The sequence below is a fragment of the Miscanthus floridulus genome, chromosome 3 (genome assembly GCF_019320115.1).
Source record: "Miscanthus floridulus cultivar M001 chromosome 3, ASM1932011v1, whole genome shotgun sequence".
Taxonomy (NCBI): Eukaryota; Viridiplantae; Streptophyta; class Magnoliopsida; order Poales; family Poaceae; genus Miscanthus; species Miscanthus floridulus.
In genome coordinates, this window is record NC_089582.1 from 107412875 (window position 1) to 107427623 (window position 14749).

At 46.4% G+C, this 14749-nt stretch overlaps 2 pseudogenes; both read right to left on the reverse strand.

The window, feature by feature from the left end:
• Positions 1–1377: 1377 nt before the first annotated feature.
• LOC136544183 (uncharacterized) lies at positions 1378–2344 on the reverse strand (annotated as a pseudogene).
• LOC136546387 (pentatricopeptide repeat-containing protein At5g21222-like) lies at positions 2196–3684 on the reverse strand (annotated as a pseudogene).
• Positions 3685–14749: the final 11065 nt, after the last annotated feature.

Here is a 14749-nt window from a genome sequence, read left to right on the forward strand (position 1 = left end):
TTTAGCCTAATAGCTTATAGTTTTTCTGTAGCATATAGCTCACAATAATTTTTTCATGGCTCACAGCTAAACCAAGCAGACTCTAAGGCTTGCTGTTTCGAACCTGAAGATAATCCCATTCGTGCACTTCCAGAGCTGCCAACAGCAGAGGGACACAAAGGTACTGAGGTGTTTCTGAGGGAAGGAAGCTGGGCACTTAACACTGTGAATGTCGCCCACCGCGCCAAGCAGTCTTTCGCCACGTATAGCCGGTGGGTGTATCAGCTTCAGAAGGAGGCAATCGTTCATCAGGCTGTCTTTGATACCGAGTCCGTCATTGTCCCTAGGCCACCATACCTATTCCCAGGCAAACAGGCTCTGAGCTCCAGTTGGCGCATCGTTGCCGCACCATAGGAAAGATCGACGCCGCAATAAAGCTGAGTAAGTAAAAATGTTATCTCTCACTTCGGCCCATTTTAGCAAAGCTCTTGCCGTTGTAAGCATGGTTTATCCAAGGAGGCACTTCAGTCCAAGGAAGCATGGTTTATCCAAAAGATGAGCCAAGGTCAAATGCTTCTGATCTTTCTGCAGGGAGTAAGAAGCAATCCTGTAAGAAAAACATCATACAACATGTGCAGAGATGTCAGCACAATCCAAGCAAAAGATAGCTCAGTACTGCTAAATTTCAGTGACATTGAGAATTTGAGATTAACATTATTAGTATACAGCTGATACATGACATCATTGAATCCACTGGTGGCCTCTTTATTGCCTCCCAGTGTCTCCAATAGTGTAAGGCTGTGTTTAGTTGGGTGAAATTTAAGAATTTGGCTACTGTAGCACTTTCGTTTTTATTTGGCAATTAGTATTCAATTATGTACTAATTAGGCTCAAAACGTTCGTCTCGCGATTTCCAACCAAACTGTGCAATTAGTTTTTTTTTTATTTACATTTAATGCTCCATGCACGTATCGTAAGATTCGATGTGATGGCTACTATAGCACTTTTTGGGAAAAGTTTTTGGAACTAACCAAGGCCTTTCTTATGCCTGGTCAGCCACACCAGAGAAACGTTTTCAAGACCTTTCTTATGCCTGGTCAATGTATACTGATCAAGAAGTCCCTGCATAATCTGTCAGAACACCCAAGCATCAGAAATTTTAGGGACAAGGTTTTTTTTTTAGGGGGGGCGTCCAGGGCAAGTCATGTGTGTAGTCTTTTCGGTTGCTATTTTATTTAAACAACACATATTTTGAGACTACTTGTGAAATTGTTTGAACGTTTGAAATGCTTGGCACTGAAGGAATTGCTTCTGAATCATTCAAAATGGCCCACATCATAGGCAGCAGACTTGGAACACCGAGTTTTTTCTAAGCTACAGCCCAATGTGTACATCTAATTAACAAATGCATCCTCTACTAGAGAAACATTTTGAATGAGCTGATGCTCTGACTATAGAATCCACCATTCTTCTGAAGCTGCTTCCTACAAAACTCGAGATGCAACAATTGAAATAGTTCTGATCTTTGTAGAAAGGATGTGTTTTTGATAGCCTTCCGTCTTTCGGATGGAAATTCTCCACCCTTCAGGACCTTGGCAGAAACTATACCAGTGCTGCCTAGTGCATTTGTTATCTGAAGAAAACTGGAACGTGACTGACCACTCATTGCACGTCCATTACTTTCATCAAAACTTTGCAGCTTGTTATTGTCTTCTGTTATTTGCACGTTGCAATTGTCATCTGAATGATCCAATTTGTCAATTGCATAAGGACCATTGGGGGAACTATTTGAGTTGTTGATGTTCTCAATCAAACCAACAGCTTTCCATGCATCAGCAATGAGACAGTAGGTGCCTTCCTTCGGCTTGACACCAGTCTCCTGCATCATCTGAAGGACTTCCCCAGCTTTCCACGGTTGCTTCTGTTCGCTGTAGCCCCATATCAGAGTCTCAAATGTCCTGAGATTGGGATAGATGCCTGACTTGCACATCTTCTCATAGACTCTCATGGCACTCTCCATGTCGGCCACGCTGCACCACCCGCTAATGACAGTGGTGAAGGTGACGACATTTGGGCAGACACCAGTTCCATACAACTCCAAAATTATACTCCCTCCCTTCCAAAATGTAAGTCATTTTGGTTTTTCTAAGTACATAAGCTTGCTATGCACGATATACGCTATGTCCACTTACATGGTTTTTTTTATCAGGTACAACTTGGACGCACACAACCCACACACTCCACACTCACTCCACACGCACACACGCGTGTGCGTCCGAACACACGCAAAGAAGAGATTGGGAGGCGTCGCCGCCTCCAGTGCGCGGAAACACGCACTATCACTAAACGCGCACGCGTGCGTGTACCCTAAAATTTTTGGAATCCTACTGGACAGATTCTATAGTTCCATTCAAAAGTCGCAACATTATTGACTGCAGCCATGTCATTTGCATCAAGGAAGCCCTTCAGCAGTGTGTTGAAGATGACGACGTTAGGAACAATTCCTGCATCCTTCATTTGCTGGACGCATCGCAATGCTTCCTCCAACCTGCCCTCCCGGCAATAACCACCAATAATTATGCCCCATGTTCGCTCACTGGTGCATACTCTAGTCTGAATCTCCACAATGAGCTCTTCTGCTCTCCATGTCTCTTCATTATTCGCATCTTGCCCACAACGCCCCAGGCCTCCTCAAGATTTCTCTGATCACACCATGCCTTCACAAGAATGTTGTATGTTGTGAGGTTAGGCCTGACTGATCCTTCAATGCCCATCATGTCGAAGACGCGCTGTGAATCTTCAGGTTTGCCTACAATGCCATATCCTTTTATCAGTGTGTTGAAGGTGCTTGTAGTTGGGTGGCAGCCAGAATGCTTCATTTTCCAGAATGTGTTTATTGCTTCACCCATCCGATTTGCCTCAACAAACGCATTTATCAAGGCATTGAAGAAGATAGAGTCTGGCCTAATTCCAGCTAGTTCAACTTGAGCAAGTAGTGATGGAATTGACTCAAACATCCCCTGGTTTGTCAGGGCGGTCAGTAGAATTGTGTATGTGACCAATGAAGGCTTGTGTCCCTCATCCATTAAGTGCTTGAATACAGAGTGTGCTTGGTAGGGCTTCTTTGAGTCCATTAGAGCTCGCATTTGTCTTGTTCGATTAATGACCGATTGACAAGTATGCCTTTTTGCACATGTTGTGCACAGCTGCTGCTTCTGGCCTTTTGATGGTTGTAAAGTGCCATTATGTTCATGCTTCTCCTGAAACATAAGGAAATTGTTTTCTTTGAAATGAGGTGGGAGAGAACAGTGGTAAAGAATAAAAGGACACCTCAAGTGATTCACATTTTATATGGTGATCCTTTTCCATATTTATTTATGCCACTTGACCAAGCCAGGAACCAAATTTCTGATGCCCAGCAAACCTGTTTTTAGTATATTAAGTACAAAAATCATGTGATATATTCAGTTCAATCCTTGCTTTGGAAAATGGTTTCTTTTTTGTATATTAGGGAGAAGAGAGCAATGCAATGTGAAGACACGCTAGTGATGACTGAAAAAAAACTTTGCTACCACTCTATCTCTATGCTTTCAGATGCTTACTTTGGTAGTATGTGATCCATTATTCAGCCCGTCTGCACTGATCCTTGTCTTGCCTGTGCTCTTCAAAGTAGGTCACTGTCAGCTGAACTCCGCTCTCTACCATTATACCATGCTTGTAGAGGACCAATCCTCAACCTGGTTCATGATGGTCAGATTTCAGATTCAATAACTTAAACCAAAGGCAACCAGGAAGGCACTGTGAGTCTGTGACAAGAATCTGTCTGTCCAACATAACGTAGCAATAAGTGCACTAAAATGGACCACAATTACTGAACGTCTTAGATAGAAGCCTATGCTCGAAAGTCGAAACCTTGACTTGGTATAATTTTGCAATCCCAAGAACATGCGACTATGTATGTAGAGAAGCACTGGTCAGATTCATAAATGAAAAGCATCTGATATAACCAAATGACTTTAGTCATCGATTTACGATTAACCTATAAAAGCCATTGATAACATGGACATGACAACGCACTGTCCATCTCAAATGTCCAAAGTTCAGAGATATACGATGGTGATATACTGATATATCTTTTTGTAAAAGACATGGGGCTACACCTGGAAAGCCTTTCTTTTTGTAAAAGTCGAAGTTAGTGGTAGGCAACTAGGCATAATACAAATAGCAAAATAGTTGAAGTATCAGGGTTGCGCGCAGCAGGAAGGGAAGATAAGGGTGCGCATACAGTTGGTGCTCGTCGCCGGCGAAGAGCCCGCGACGAAAGGCCTGGCGAAGTGACCGACGGAGGCCTGGGCACCCGGCGTAGTGCTGCGGCGCTCGCCAGTCGGACCGGTGTGTGTGTGTGTGTGTGTGTGTGTGTGGGGGGGGGGGGGGGGGGGGGGGGGGGGGGGGGGTGTGTGTGTTAGGGGACGAAAGATGGAGGAGCTGAAAAAAGTATATCTCACCGGCTCCTTCTCCCTCCTCACGCGCGTAGCCGGCGACGGAGAAGAAGCCCGGCGGCCAGGAACGACGACGACGGAGGGAGCCGGGGCGGCGATGAGAGGCGAGACGGCGCGGGAGGCAGGACGGGAGAGGCGGAGCGGAGGAGGCGGATGCGCGCCGTCGCTCGGCGGCGCGACGGGAGGTGTGGGGCGGTGGTGGCAGTCCGAGCGGGAGCGGTGGGACGTGGGAGAAGAAATATAAAAGATGGTCAAAGCCTACGTGCCACTAAAAAGTTTGAGCGCACCTTGGTGCCATCGTTGAACTTTTTTTTTTCCTCCAAATCATTCCGTCCACCTTCTGTTTGATTTCTACCGTTTGACAGCCCTGACATGTGGACCCGACCGATAGTGATGTCCAAAATACCCTTCTCTCTGACCCGGTCCTCTCCCTTCTTTCTCTCTCTGCCTGGTGGGGCCAAGCTGTAAGTGACCTGGGCACCTTCTTCCTTCGTCGTGCTCCTGCATCGCGCTCCCAGAGCCGCCCACCATCCCGGCCGCCGCACGCGATCCACCCGCTCGGCCGCCCGTCCACGTGCTGTCGGTGTGGGCCATGGCAGAGCGCGCGTGGCACGGACGCCATGGCCGCTCCAAGCCAGCGCCGCCGCAACCACCGGCACCTCGTAGGACGGTGATGCTGCGGCCTTGCGCTCCAGCCCGTCTTGCAGGGCGGGGCGCCCGCGCTGCCGGCGTCGGGGATGGCCGCGCGGCCGCGGGGTGGGGCAGAGTGCTCGTGGCGGAGCCCGCGCTGCCGGCGTCGAGAACGGCCCGCTGCTCCACCTCGGCCCGTCCCCGTTCGCGGAGCGGCTGCTGGACGACTTCGTCCGCCTGGTTCGCCGATCACGCCACCACAGAGTTCGGAGTGCTCGCCCTCTCCGGCGGCACCATCTTGGGCCTCGTCTACAAGTCTTGCAACACGGTGGCCCTCGACGTCGCCACGCAGCCCTCGTCGCCTGGCCTGCAGCTGCGCGACGCCAAGCTCCGTCCCGCCATGCTCGCGGTGGGAGATGACATGGTGGTCGTGATGGACAACATCCTGCGCGGCGGCGACTACTGCTACTTCGAGGCGCTCCGCCGCGTCCCTGGAGCCGGATGACGGTGTTGGCTTTTACACTGTGTGCGTCGTGGCCTACTTCGTGGTGGGCGCGCGCGTGTGGATCTCCATCAACGACGGCAGAGGCACCTTCTCCTTGGACGCCGAGCGCGAGACATGGTGGAAGGAGGGAGACTGGGTGGCTCCGTGCCATGAGCGCGCTCTGTTCGTGCCAGAGCTCCGTTCAGTCACTAGGCGCGGGGCGGACACAGCCGTCGCCGGAGCCGGAGCCTCGCCGTGGTGCGCGAGTGCGGGCCTTGGGGCACCGCGGCGGGGCGGCTCCCGCACGCATGCCGGGGAGCGCCGGCGGCGGGGGGCTCCCGCTTGCAGGTGGTGGAGCAGCCATGGTGGGGTGGGGCACGGCCCCGGCCGGCGTCGTGGGCGGGACGGTGCGGCGCTATTGCGGAGGGCGCGCGAGGGCGAGGCGCCGGGGGAGGGAGGAGATGGCCCCAGGCTGGGCGGCGCGCCGCCGCTGGAGGCCGCACGGAGGAGGTGGCCGCAGTTGGGGCGGCGCTGGAGGCCGCACGGGCGCGAGGCAGAGCCGGAGGGGCGATGGAGGTTGGGCGGGGATTTCTTGGTCGGCTGCCGTCGGTGGAGATGGTGGACTGGTGGAGGGGATAAGGCCAGAGGGGTGGGCAGAAAGAGAAGGTTTGGGTGGCTGACAAACAGGCCCCACTATAAGGGTAAAATGGTCATTTCATCTGCCTGTTTGACAGCGTTAGAGGCAAAACTGGATGGAATGGTGTGGAGGACAAAAAAAGTTCGACGATGGCACCAAGGTGCGCTCGAACTTTTTAGTGGCATGTAGGCTGCGACCATCTTTTATAATGGCACAAAGGTAAAAGGCTCAAGAAAATTCGTGGTGCTCGTGCGCGAGCCGCGGGATCCCGGTGCCATTTGGCCGAGAGCGAGGTGGTGGTGGGCTAACCGTTTGGATATGGAAATGAGCTTGGGATAGGGGATATAAAAGAGCTGATTGGTTCATGAACAATGATGTTTTTGTCATTGAAAATTTCATTCCTTATCCCTCCTTAGCACTTATATGCTTTTTATAACCCTAGTATAAAAACCATTGATAACATGGACATGATAACCGCACTGTCCATCTCAAATTTCACGAGTTTAGAGATATATACAATGGTGATATATAGACAGAGGCGGACGAGCAAAAGACATGGGGCTACACATGGAAAGCCTTTCTTTTTTTGTAAAAGTTAGAAGTTAGTGGTAGGCATAATACAAATAGCAAAATAGCTTAAGTCAGGGTTCGGCAACTCTCGGTTGCGCAGGAAGGGAAGAGAAGGGTGCGCTCATACAGTTGGTGCTCGTTGCCGGCGAAGAGCCCACGACGAAGGCCTGGTGTAGTGACCGCCGGAGGCCTGGGCACCCGACGTAGTGCGGCGGCGCTCGCCCAGTCATCAGAAACGAGAGAGAGAGAGAGAGAGAGAGAGAGAGAGAGAGAGAGAGAGAGAGAGAGCACGCGGGGTGAATGCGAAAAGATAAGGCAGGGGTGACGCAGACTCGTAGGGCTAGACCACCACCGGGCCTATCTTTTGTATATTTTGCAAGAAAAATGTATTATTTTCTTTTAAAATTTATGAACCAATGCTTCCCACTTTGCAAGCAGGCGAAATCCCATCTACTGTTTTGTACTACTGTCGCCAGCAAGTAAATTTTGTTTCTGGTACTCTCCTCGTTCTAAAATAAACACAATATATTTTTATTAAGAAGTTAAACTTAAAATAGTTTGAAAATATAAATATTATTAGTTCTATTTTATATAATTAAACTTAAAATAGTTTGACTTCTTAGGAAATGTAAAGTGAGTTTATTTTAGAACGAATGTAGTATAGAAAACCCTTGGGGTAGCACTCATGTATGGCCCTTCCTAAGTCCTGATGGAGGCTGGTTCCTGGCCATGGCGGGCTGCAAGCTGCCCTTGGTGAGCTATGGGCTGCTGTCCGACAGGGGGCTATGGCCGGTCGCCTAACGGTAGGGCTAGCGTCCGAACGTCTGGCCCTAGGCTAGCGTCTGAACACAGCTCCAACACCTGCAACCGCTTCGCATTAGACGTCGCCCGCGCTCGCATCAGATCCCGCGAAAGCAAATCGTGATCAGCCGCTCGCGACCGATCCCGCGGCAGTGACTGCATCCGTCCATCCGCAACTCGATACCCATCCCGGTTGCGCCCCCAACACCAAGCCTGCAGCGCTCGTTCCCCCGCCACGCCGTGCTCCTTCCCTCGCTGCGGCGCCATCCCTACCACGCCCCCGTCCTCCGCTGCACTCTATCTCAGCCGCACCCTTCCGTCATCCTAACGTCTCATCTCCTCTGCAACATCCGTTCGACCGTTGCAACATATGCAATATACTATTGAAACATATTTGTATAGTCGTTGCAACATCTAGATGAAACACATGAAACATGTGTCTGAAATAGCTAAAACATTTGGAATATATATTTACAGCATACGTCTAAAATAGATGAAACATGTGGAACATACACTTGAAACATACGTGTGTAGCAGTGGCAACATATGGAACATCATATCCTTTTTCAACATCAAGATGAAACACATAAAACATACAGATGGGACACATGAAACATACAGATGAAACGCATGAAATATACGTATGAAACAACTGAAATACTTCAAGCATATACTTGCAACATATGTGTATAGCCATAGCAACATACGCAACATACAGATGAAACACATGAAAACAACTTCTGAAACACACCTGAAACAAAACATGGTGCCGCCTATAGCCATGGCCTATCTGGCGGGGAACTGCGGTAGCCAGCAAGCGGCGCTTGGATGCAATGGAGAGGGAGGATGGCGGTAGGCAAGCGGTTTGGCGTGGTGAAGAACGCCGCGCCAGAGCAGTCATCATGACCACGCCGCGTCGGATCGAAGAACTCAGCGGCGAGTGGTGAGTGGCGGTGGGGAGACAAGAAAGCAGGCGGTGGCGCTCAGGTGTGGTGCAGCACGTCACTGCATTGCGGCCGCGGCGATGCGGGCGTGCATGGCAGCGCGATCGCGGTGGAGCAAGCCGTGGCGATGCGAGCGCGGAGAGTTGGTTCAAGAGTGGATGGGGAAAGAGCGGTGATTCAAGAAGAAGGTGAGAGCGGTGATTTTTTTATTTTTATTTTCGTGCGAATGACAGTGTTGCCTATTGGGCCGTTCAAACGTCGAGGCCCACCAACGCTCGTCCGGATGAAACGGACGTTCTACCCACATCATTATCGGTCGCATAAGGCATGGTTTTTCTTTAAAGGTGGATGGATGTGTGATGGACTCCCCCGTTGGTGAAGTCTTTGACTTCATATTAAAATAATCTAGGATCGTTTAATGGCCCCGTTCGCTTGTCTTAAAAATGGCTTGTTCGGCTTCTTTTTTCAGTCGGAACAGTGTTTTTCTCTCACAACAATTCAGCTGGAACAGTGTTTTTCAGCCAAGTTTCAGACCAGCAAACGGGGCCAATATTTGTAAAGTTCAACCGGTCAATAGGAAGCAGGTGCCAAAGTATCACTTGACGGATGTATTGAATGAAGTGGAAAATATTGTTACGATTAGATTGTCTTCTCTTTGCTAACTTTACCAACATGTTTTTTCGTATTTTATACTCTTTTTACAAGGGAAAGGGGAGCAAGAGGAGGAACTGTTGAGAGGCTTGCTAGTTTGTTAGATTTTGATGCTTGAATGTGATGTTTGGCACTAGAGATGTGTTTGACAAGGGGAGGGGGAGCAAGAGTTGGAACTACTGGTTGTCATTTCCTCCGTCCACGAAAGAATACAACTTTCACATTTTAAGGAGTCAAACGGTTTAAACTTTAACTAAAATTATATAAAAAATGCAAGGGTTCCCATAATTAAGTATCATTATATTAGTTATAGAATATATTTTCATAATAAGTTTATTTGAACATATAAATGCTAATACTATTTACTATAAACTTAGTCAAATTTGAGCTAGTTTGACCGACATGGTTCCCATAATTGTATTGTTTTGCAGATGGAGGTAGTACTTGCGTTTGACATATCATGCAGACCTGTATGTTGCCATATCATTTGAATATGTTGCTATGTGATCTTCTACCTCCATCCCAAAATAGTTGTTATTCTCACTTCTCGTGAAGTCAAACATTTTTAACTTTAACCAAATATATATAAGAAAGTACCGTATCAATTATGATGTACGATTAGTATCATTAGATGAATTGTTGAATATATTTCATAATAAACTTACATTGGAGATTTAAATGTTTGTTAATATTTTCTATAAATCTAGTCAAAGTTGAACGGAGGGATTAAACGTGTTAATGTGATCCGGATATGTTACTATGTCATGGTTGTTATTTATGGTTTCATGATTAAATGCAAGCTGTGTGATAATGAATTGTGTACAACAATATTTTGGCATAAATGTTGTCAAATTTTGTAAATTTGTCAAAGTTGCACATATTTGAAATGTATGCAACAAATGTGTTAATTTTTGTTGCCAAAATCCTTGTCAAATCTACAAAAAAATTGTCTAAACCTTTAAATCCAAAACAGGGGTAAAATCACAAAGAACCAATAAAAGCAAGGGCAAATTTGTTATTTCATCTCAGATCTAACACTGCTATAATGACTTGGCAGAATGTTGACGGTAGTTACCATCCATCATGAACCGTCAATATAACTTGAAATCATGCATGATAATGATCACCAACATAGATTTAGGGGTTCAAACTGACAATTTCCACAAGTTTTGGTGAATCTGTATTTTCAACAGAGTTTATTCAGAAAACCGTCAAGGAGGATCAATTCGTTAAATTAAATCGCTCTTATCCACGGCATAAACAACTCCAGAAGGTTTCAGAGGACACCAGAAGATACTCCACCGAAGCGAGACCCGAGAGGATGCTAGGTGGCCGGTCCCACCTACAGGGCGACCGGTCCCTTGGTCCCACATGTCGGCCTCCGTTTCGATGTCGGTTCTTCCACCACCTTTTAGATTGCATCTATATCATTTATTCAAGTCGGTTTGATCCGAGGGCTCAGAATTGATGCTCCGACCTATATATACCAGCCCCTGCCCCCTTCCTCAGGCATCATTGCATAAGTCAATAGCAGACCAGAAATCAGGGTTTCTAGAGAGAAAAGAATAGAACTCCAATTCTTCAAAGTTCTAGTATAGGCTAGCTAGCAAGATTCAAGTAGAGTTTGGGCTATTGCTCAGGATTCCGGATTCACCGTTTGGAGGCTGGTAAAGCCATTATATCCCACTATATTTTGACTTTGTGCTACTTCAATACTATGTTGCTATTTATTACGTTCCTAGTTTGCTCTAGTTATATGCTTGATATAGTCATGATTGATAATGAATTTATGCATATATTCGCAAAGCTCTTAGCTTAGTACTCGAGTGGGTTAAGTGGTCGACATTATGTAAGCGTAGTGCTTAAATATTGTTTACCTGCAGATGCACTCTACACTCTGGGTCATGTAGTAGATCGTGGATGCGACACTCCCGTTGAGTCCTTTGTAGTCCACTCCCCATTTATAGAACAAGTAGAACCCGGTTGTGAAGGAAGACAAACTCTGTTCTTGATCTTCATTAGTAATGTTCCTTATGCATAGATACAGAGTTAATTATGCTATAGATGAGAGTGTATATACTTGGTACAAAAGATTTAGTAAATATAGAATGACTTAGGAATCTTTTGCTCTTAATTAATCTCTTGCCTAGCCATACTATATTTATGAGTACTTATTTCTATCTCTGGATTACTATCAATGCCTTACACTTATCATTTATTTATCATTTGACTTACCCCTACTATAGCATGAGAGTTAATGATCTTGTTATAAGTATGCATGTTTGTCAATAAATCTAGCCACCCTATCGCTCCTCCCCGTGGATAAAATATAAATAACGATACCTGGTATACTCTCAAGTGAAATGTTACAATGATATATTATCTGTGCGCTTGCAGATACTTAATATATATATATATATATATATATATATATATATATATATATATATATATTCAAGTGTCTTAATAATTACCAAACAATGCATTTCTGGCATCATTGCTAGGGATAACAACTTAGTATTAAGGTGATGCCAACACAGAACAAGGACAAAGTTGTCCTTCAATTTGAAATGACGTGGGCAAAAACACAAATTTAACAAAATAAGGACAAAATCACCATATAAACCCTAAAAGTGGGGGTATGAATACCAAAGCCCCTAGCTAAAATCAATAAATCATCATGAATTTATTCAATCATGTTTATTAAATTTATACATGCACAGTCATAGTTAACCATAACCCTCACCCTAGCTTTCACTGACCTGGGATCCAAGTTTTCACAAAAATTACCTAGCTGCCACTGGCTATGTTGTGTACTAGTTTATTTTCCCTTCTTTCCCGTCTGCAAACTCTTCCTGTCCGTGACCTCTTCGATCTCTTCCCCTCATCGCCGCCCCAAGGTTGGCCGCCTCACCGCTGATGCCACCCTAAGGCCAGCCACCACCCCCACTTGCCCCCTCCCCCTTACTTGGCCCCAATGCGACCCTATCGGCACTGCCCTGGCAACAAGCGTGGCCAGCCTCAGTGGGCTAGCATGGCCTTGGCTCTGATGCCGCACGCGGGCTCTAGCGAGAGGAAGAAGATGCAGACTGTGAGGCTAACAAGCGCGGTGATGAGATCCTAACACATGGGTATGTTAAGCCTCAGGATCAAAGGTTCCTGATCAACGGACCCCCGACCAACCCTTCTAGGATCGCTCGGGGGCTCGGGGGCAATACCCATCGGGTATGCTCACGCGCACCCTTAGGTCAAGGAATCAGGCTAAGCTCAAGCAAGCCCATCGCCTCTGCTCGATGCTCGAGGGCTCGCCTGAGCTCGAGACTCTCAATCAATGGGAGACTGGACCCGATCCTTAGCCTCTGCCTGGCCTTAGGCGCCGTCCAAGGTCTGGGCACAAGAAGACACGCCCCAAGCCACCAAGGCCCAGGGGCTCCCCAGCACTACCTCTTGGGGCGTAGCTCTGCCAATCGCTCCCTCGATAGGGTCACATACGGGGCGTGACACAAGAAGACAAGCCCCTCCGTGGCCTCCAGAGGCTCGAGGGCTCCTAGGCCCACATGTTAGCCTATCAAGCCAACCTCCTTCACCACCAAGAAGCCTCTAGAAGGCGCATCTGGGGGAGGCCGGTCGAAGCCAACACAGCCTAACACTCAATGTGTTAGATCAGAGCAACCGAACGACACCTAGATGAATTGGTGATAGTTTTGATCCCAAAAATTTCTGTGGTGAATTGGAGATAGTTTTGTTCCTAAAAATTTTACAGCAGTTTCATTGTATTATTATGTGTTCACTATAATTTTTGTAGCCTTAGAATAGACTAAGCATTAGGATAGTTAAATGCTCTTTGTTTCAATATACATTAAATCACTAGTAGAAATAAAGATGTATCCTTAATTTATAAATTCAAGTGTTTGTTAGTTGAACCCAACACTTTGCTTGATGAAGATAATAGTTAGCTTAGTATCTTAGTCATTAGAACTAGCTTAGTAGCTTGATATGTGTATTCTTATTTTAAGAGTTGTTGTTGCCTAAATGCTAAGTGTTGCATCATCATCGCTTGCATGTAGAGAACGAGTTAGTGGAGATAGTGACCACAGACGATCGTGAGTTCGAGGATATCATTGAGGAATATGAGGAGGAGGTCCTCGTGAGGGAGGAGGTCCCAGAGCCGCCATTGACTGACTCAGTTGACACCGCGCCTGTCCAAGGCAAGCCCCGGTGCATAACCCCTTATTTTTTATAATCACTTATATATATGTTATGTGCATTTATGTTATAGGAATCTTATGAAAACCACCTGCATAGATATAACTGTCCTAAGAGTCTTACTAGTATAGGTTCGAGTAGCTGTTATGCTTAGGTTTTCGATAGCGTGAGTAACCTACCATAACTCGCAATAGGTGATTATTATAATTACTCTCATGATAAAAATGATGAAAGGAAAATAGAGACTGAGCCGGGATATGGTATGGGTTATGGTGAGTGTGATGAGTTGTGTCCCGTGGCTATGGAGCTTAGCTTGGTTATACTGTTTTCCCTATCCGTGTCGATTGAGGACTGTCCATTGCTGTGGATGGTAGTCAAGTTATAGACTTATTATCCTGAGCACATACTTGCTTATGGGAGCGGGAAGGCTCGTTATGCTCTTGTCGTGGGTTTCGGCTCTTTCCGGACTGACTGATTGGAGGCGGGAAAAGGTGAAGGTCTAAGCACTATAGTGAGATCGGGTCTCAAGTGCGGGGGCTTGGAGTCCAAGTTTGGACGAGGACCTAACCTCGTGACAGGAGTGGAATAGGTTGGTCTTGTTTGTGCCTGGGGTACAAACGAGGCATTTGTTTTGGGGTATCTAGTTGGGATACATTGGTTCATGAATCATCATTTTTACGAGACGGTACGACTTGGCTATGGTCTAGCACCGTAGTAAGAACTAGAATATGAAAGATGGTAAATTCGTTCTGATTGCTCAACCCTTGATTAAAAGTAGAATAGGTGCTTACCTAGAATGGTTAGCTAATGAAGTAATCATGACTGCTAATTAAACTTGATCTTAAGGATGTACTTCTAGTAATGCTTTTCGCAAATAAAAAGAAAACAACAAACCCATATTGCCTATCATACCCCTTGGAGTCGGGAAACTATTCTCACTAGTCGGGTAAATCTTGAGAGTACATTGTGTACTTAGGGTTTATTTTACCCTATTGTAGGTGCAGCTTGAGGAGTAGCTCTTGTGTGGAGGATTCTTCTGGTGGGCACAGACAGATCCTTGCAGCATTTCTGCTAGATGTTTATTTTCATTCTGCTATTTAATTATCGTACTCTAAACTCTGGTATTGTAATAAATAATTTTCAAGAACTCTTATTGTATGAAATGGACTAAGTGTTGTAAGCTCATACTCATTGTTGGATTCTGGAGATAAAACATGGATTGATTCAAGTTCTCCCGTGGGGTGTGCTCAACGGAACTGATCGATGTAGCTAACTTTCAGGGTGCTTAGTGTCTAGTGGAAGACAAGCACCTCTAAACGTGTGTTATTTCGGACGGTTCTGTCATAGT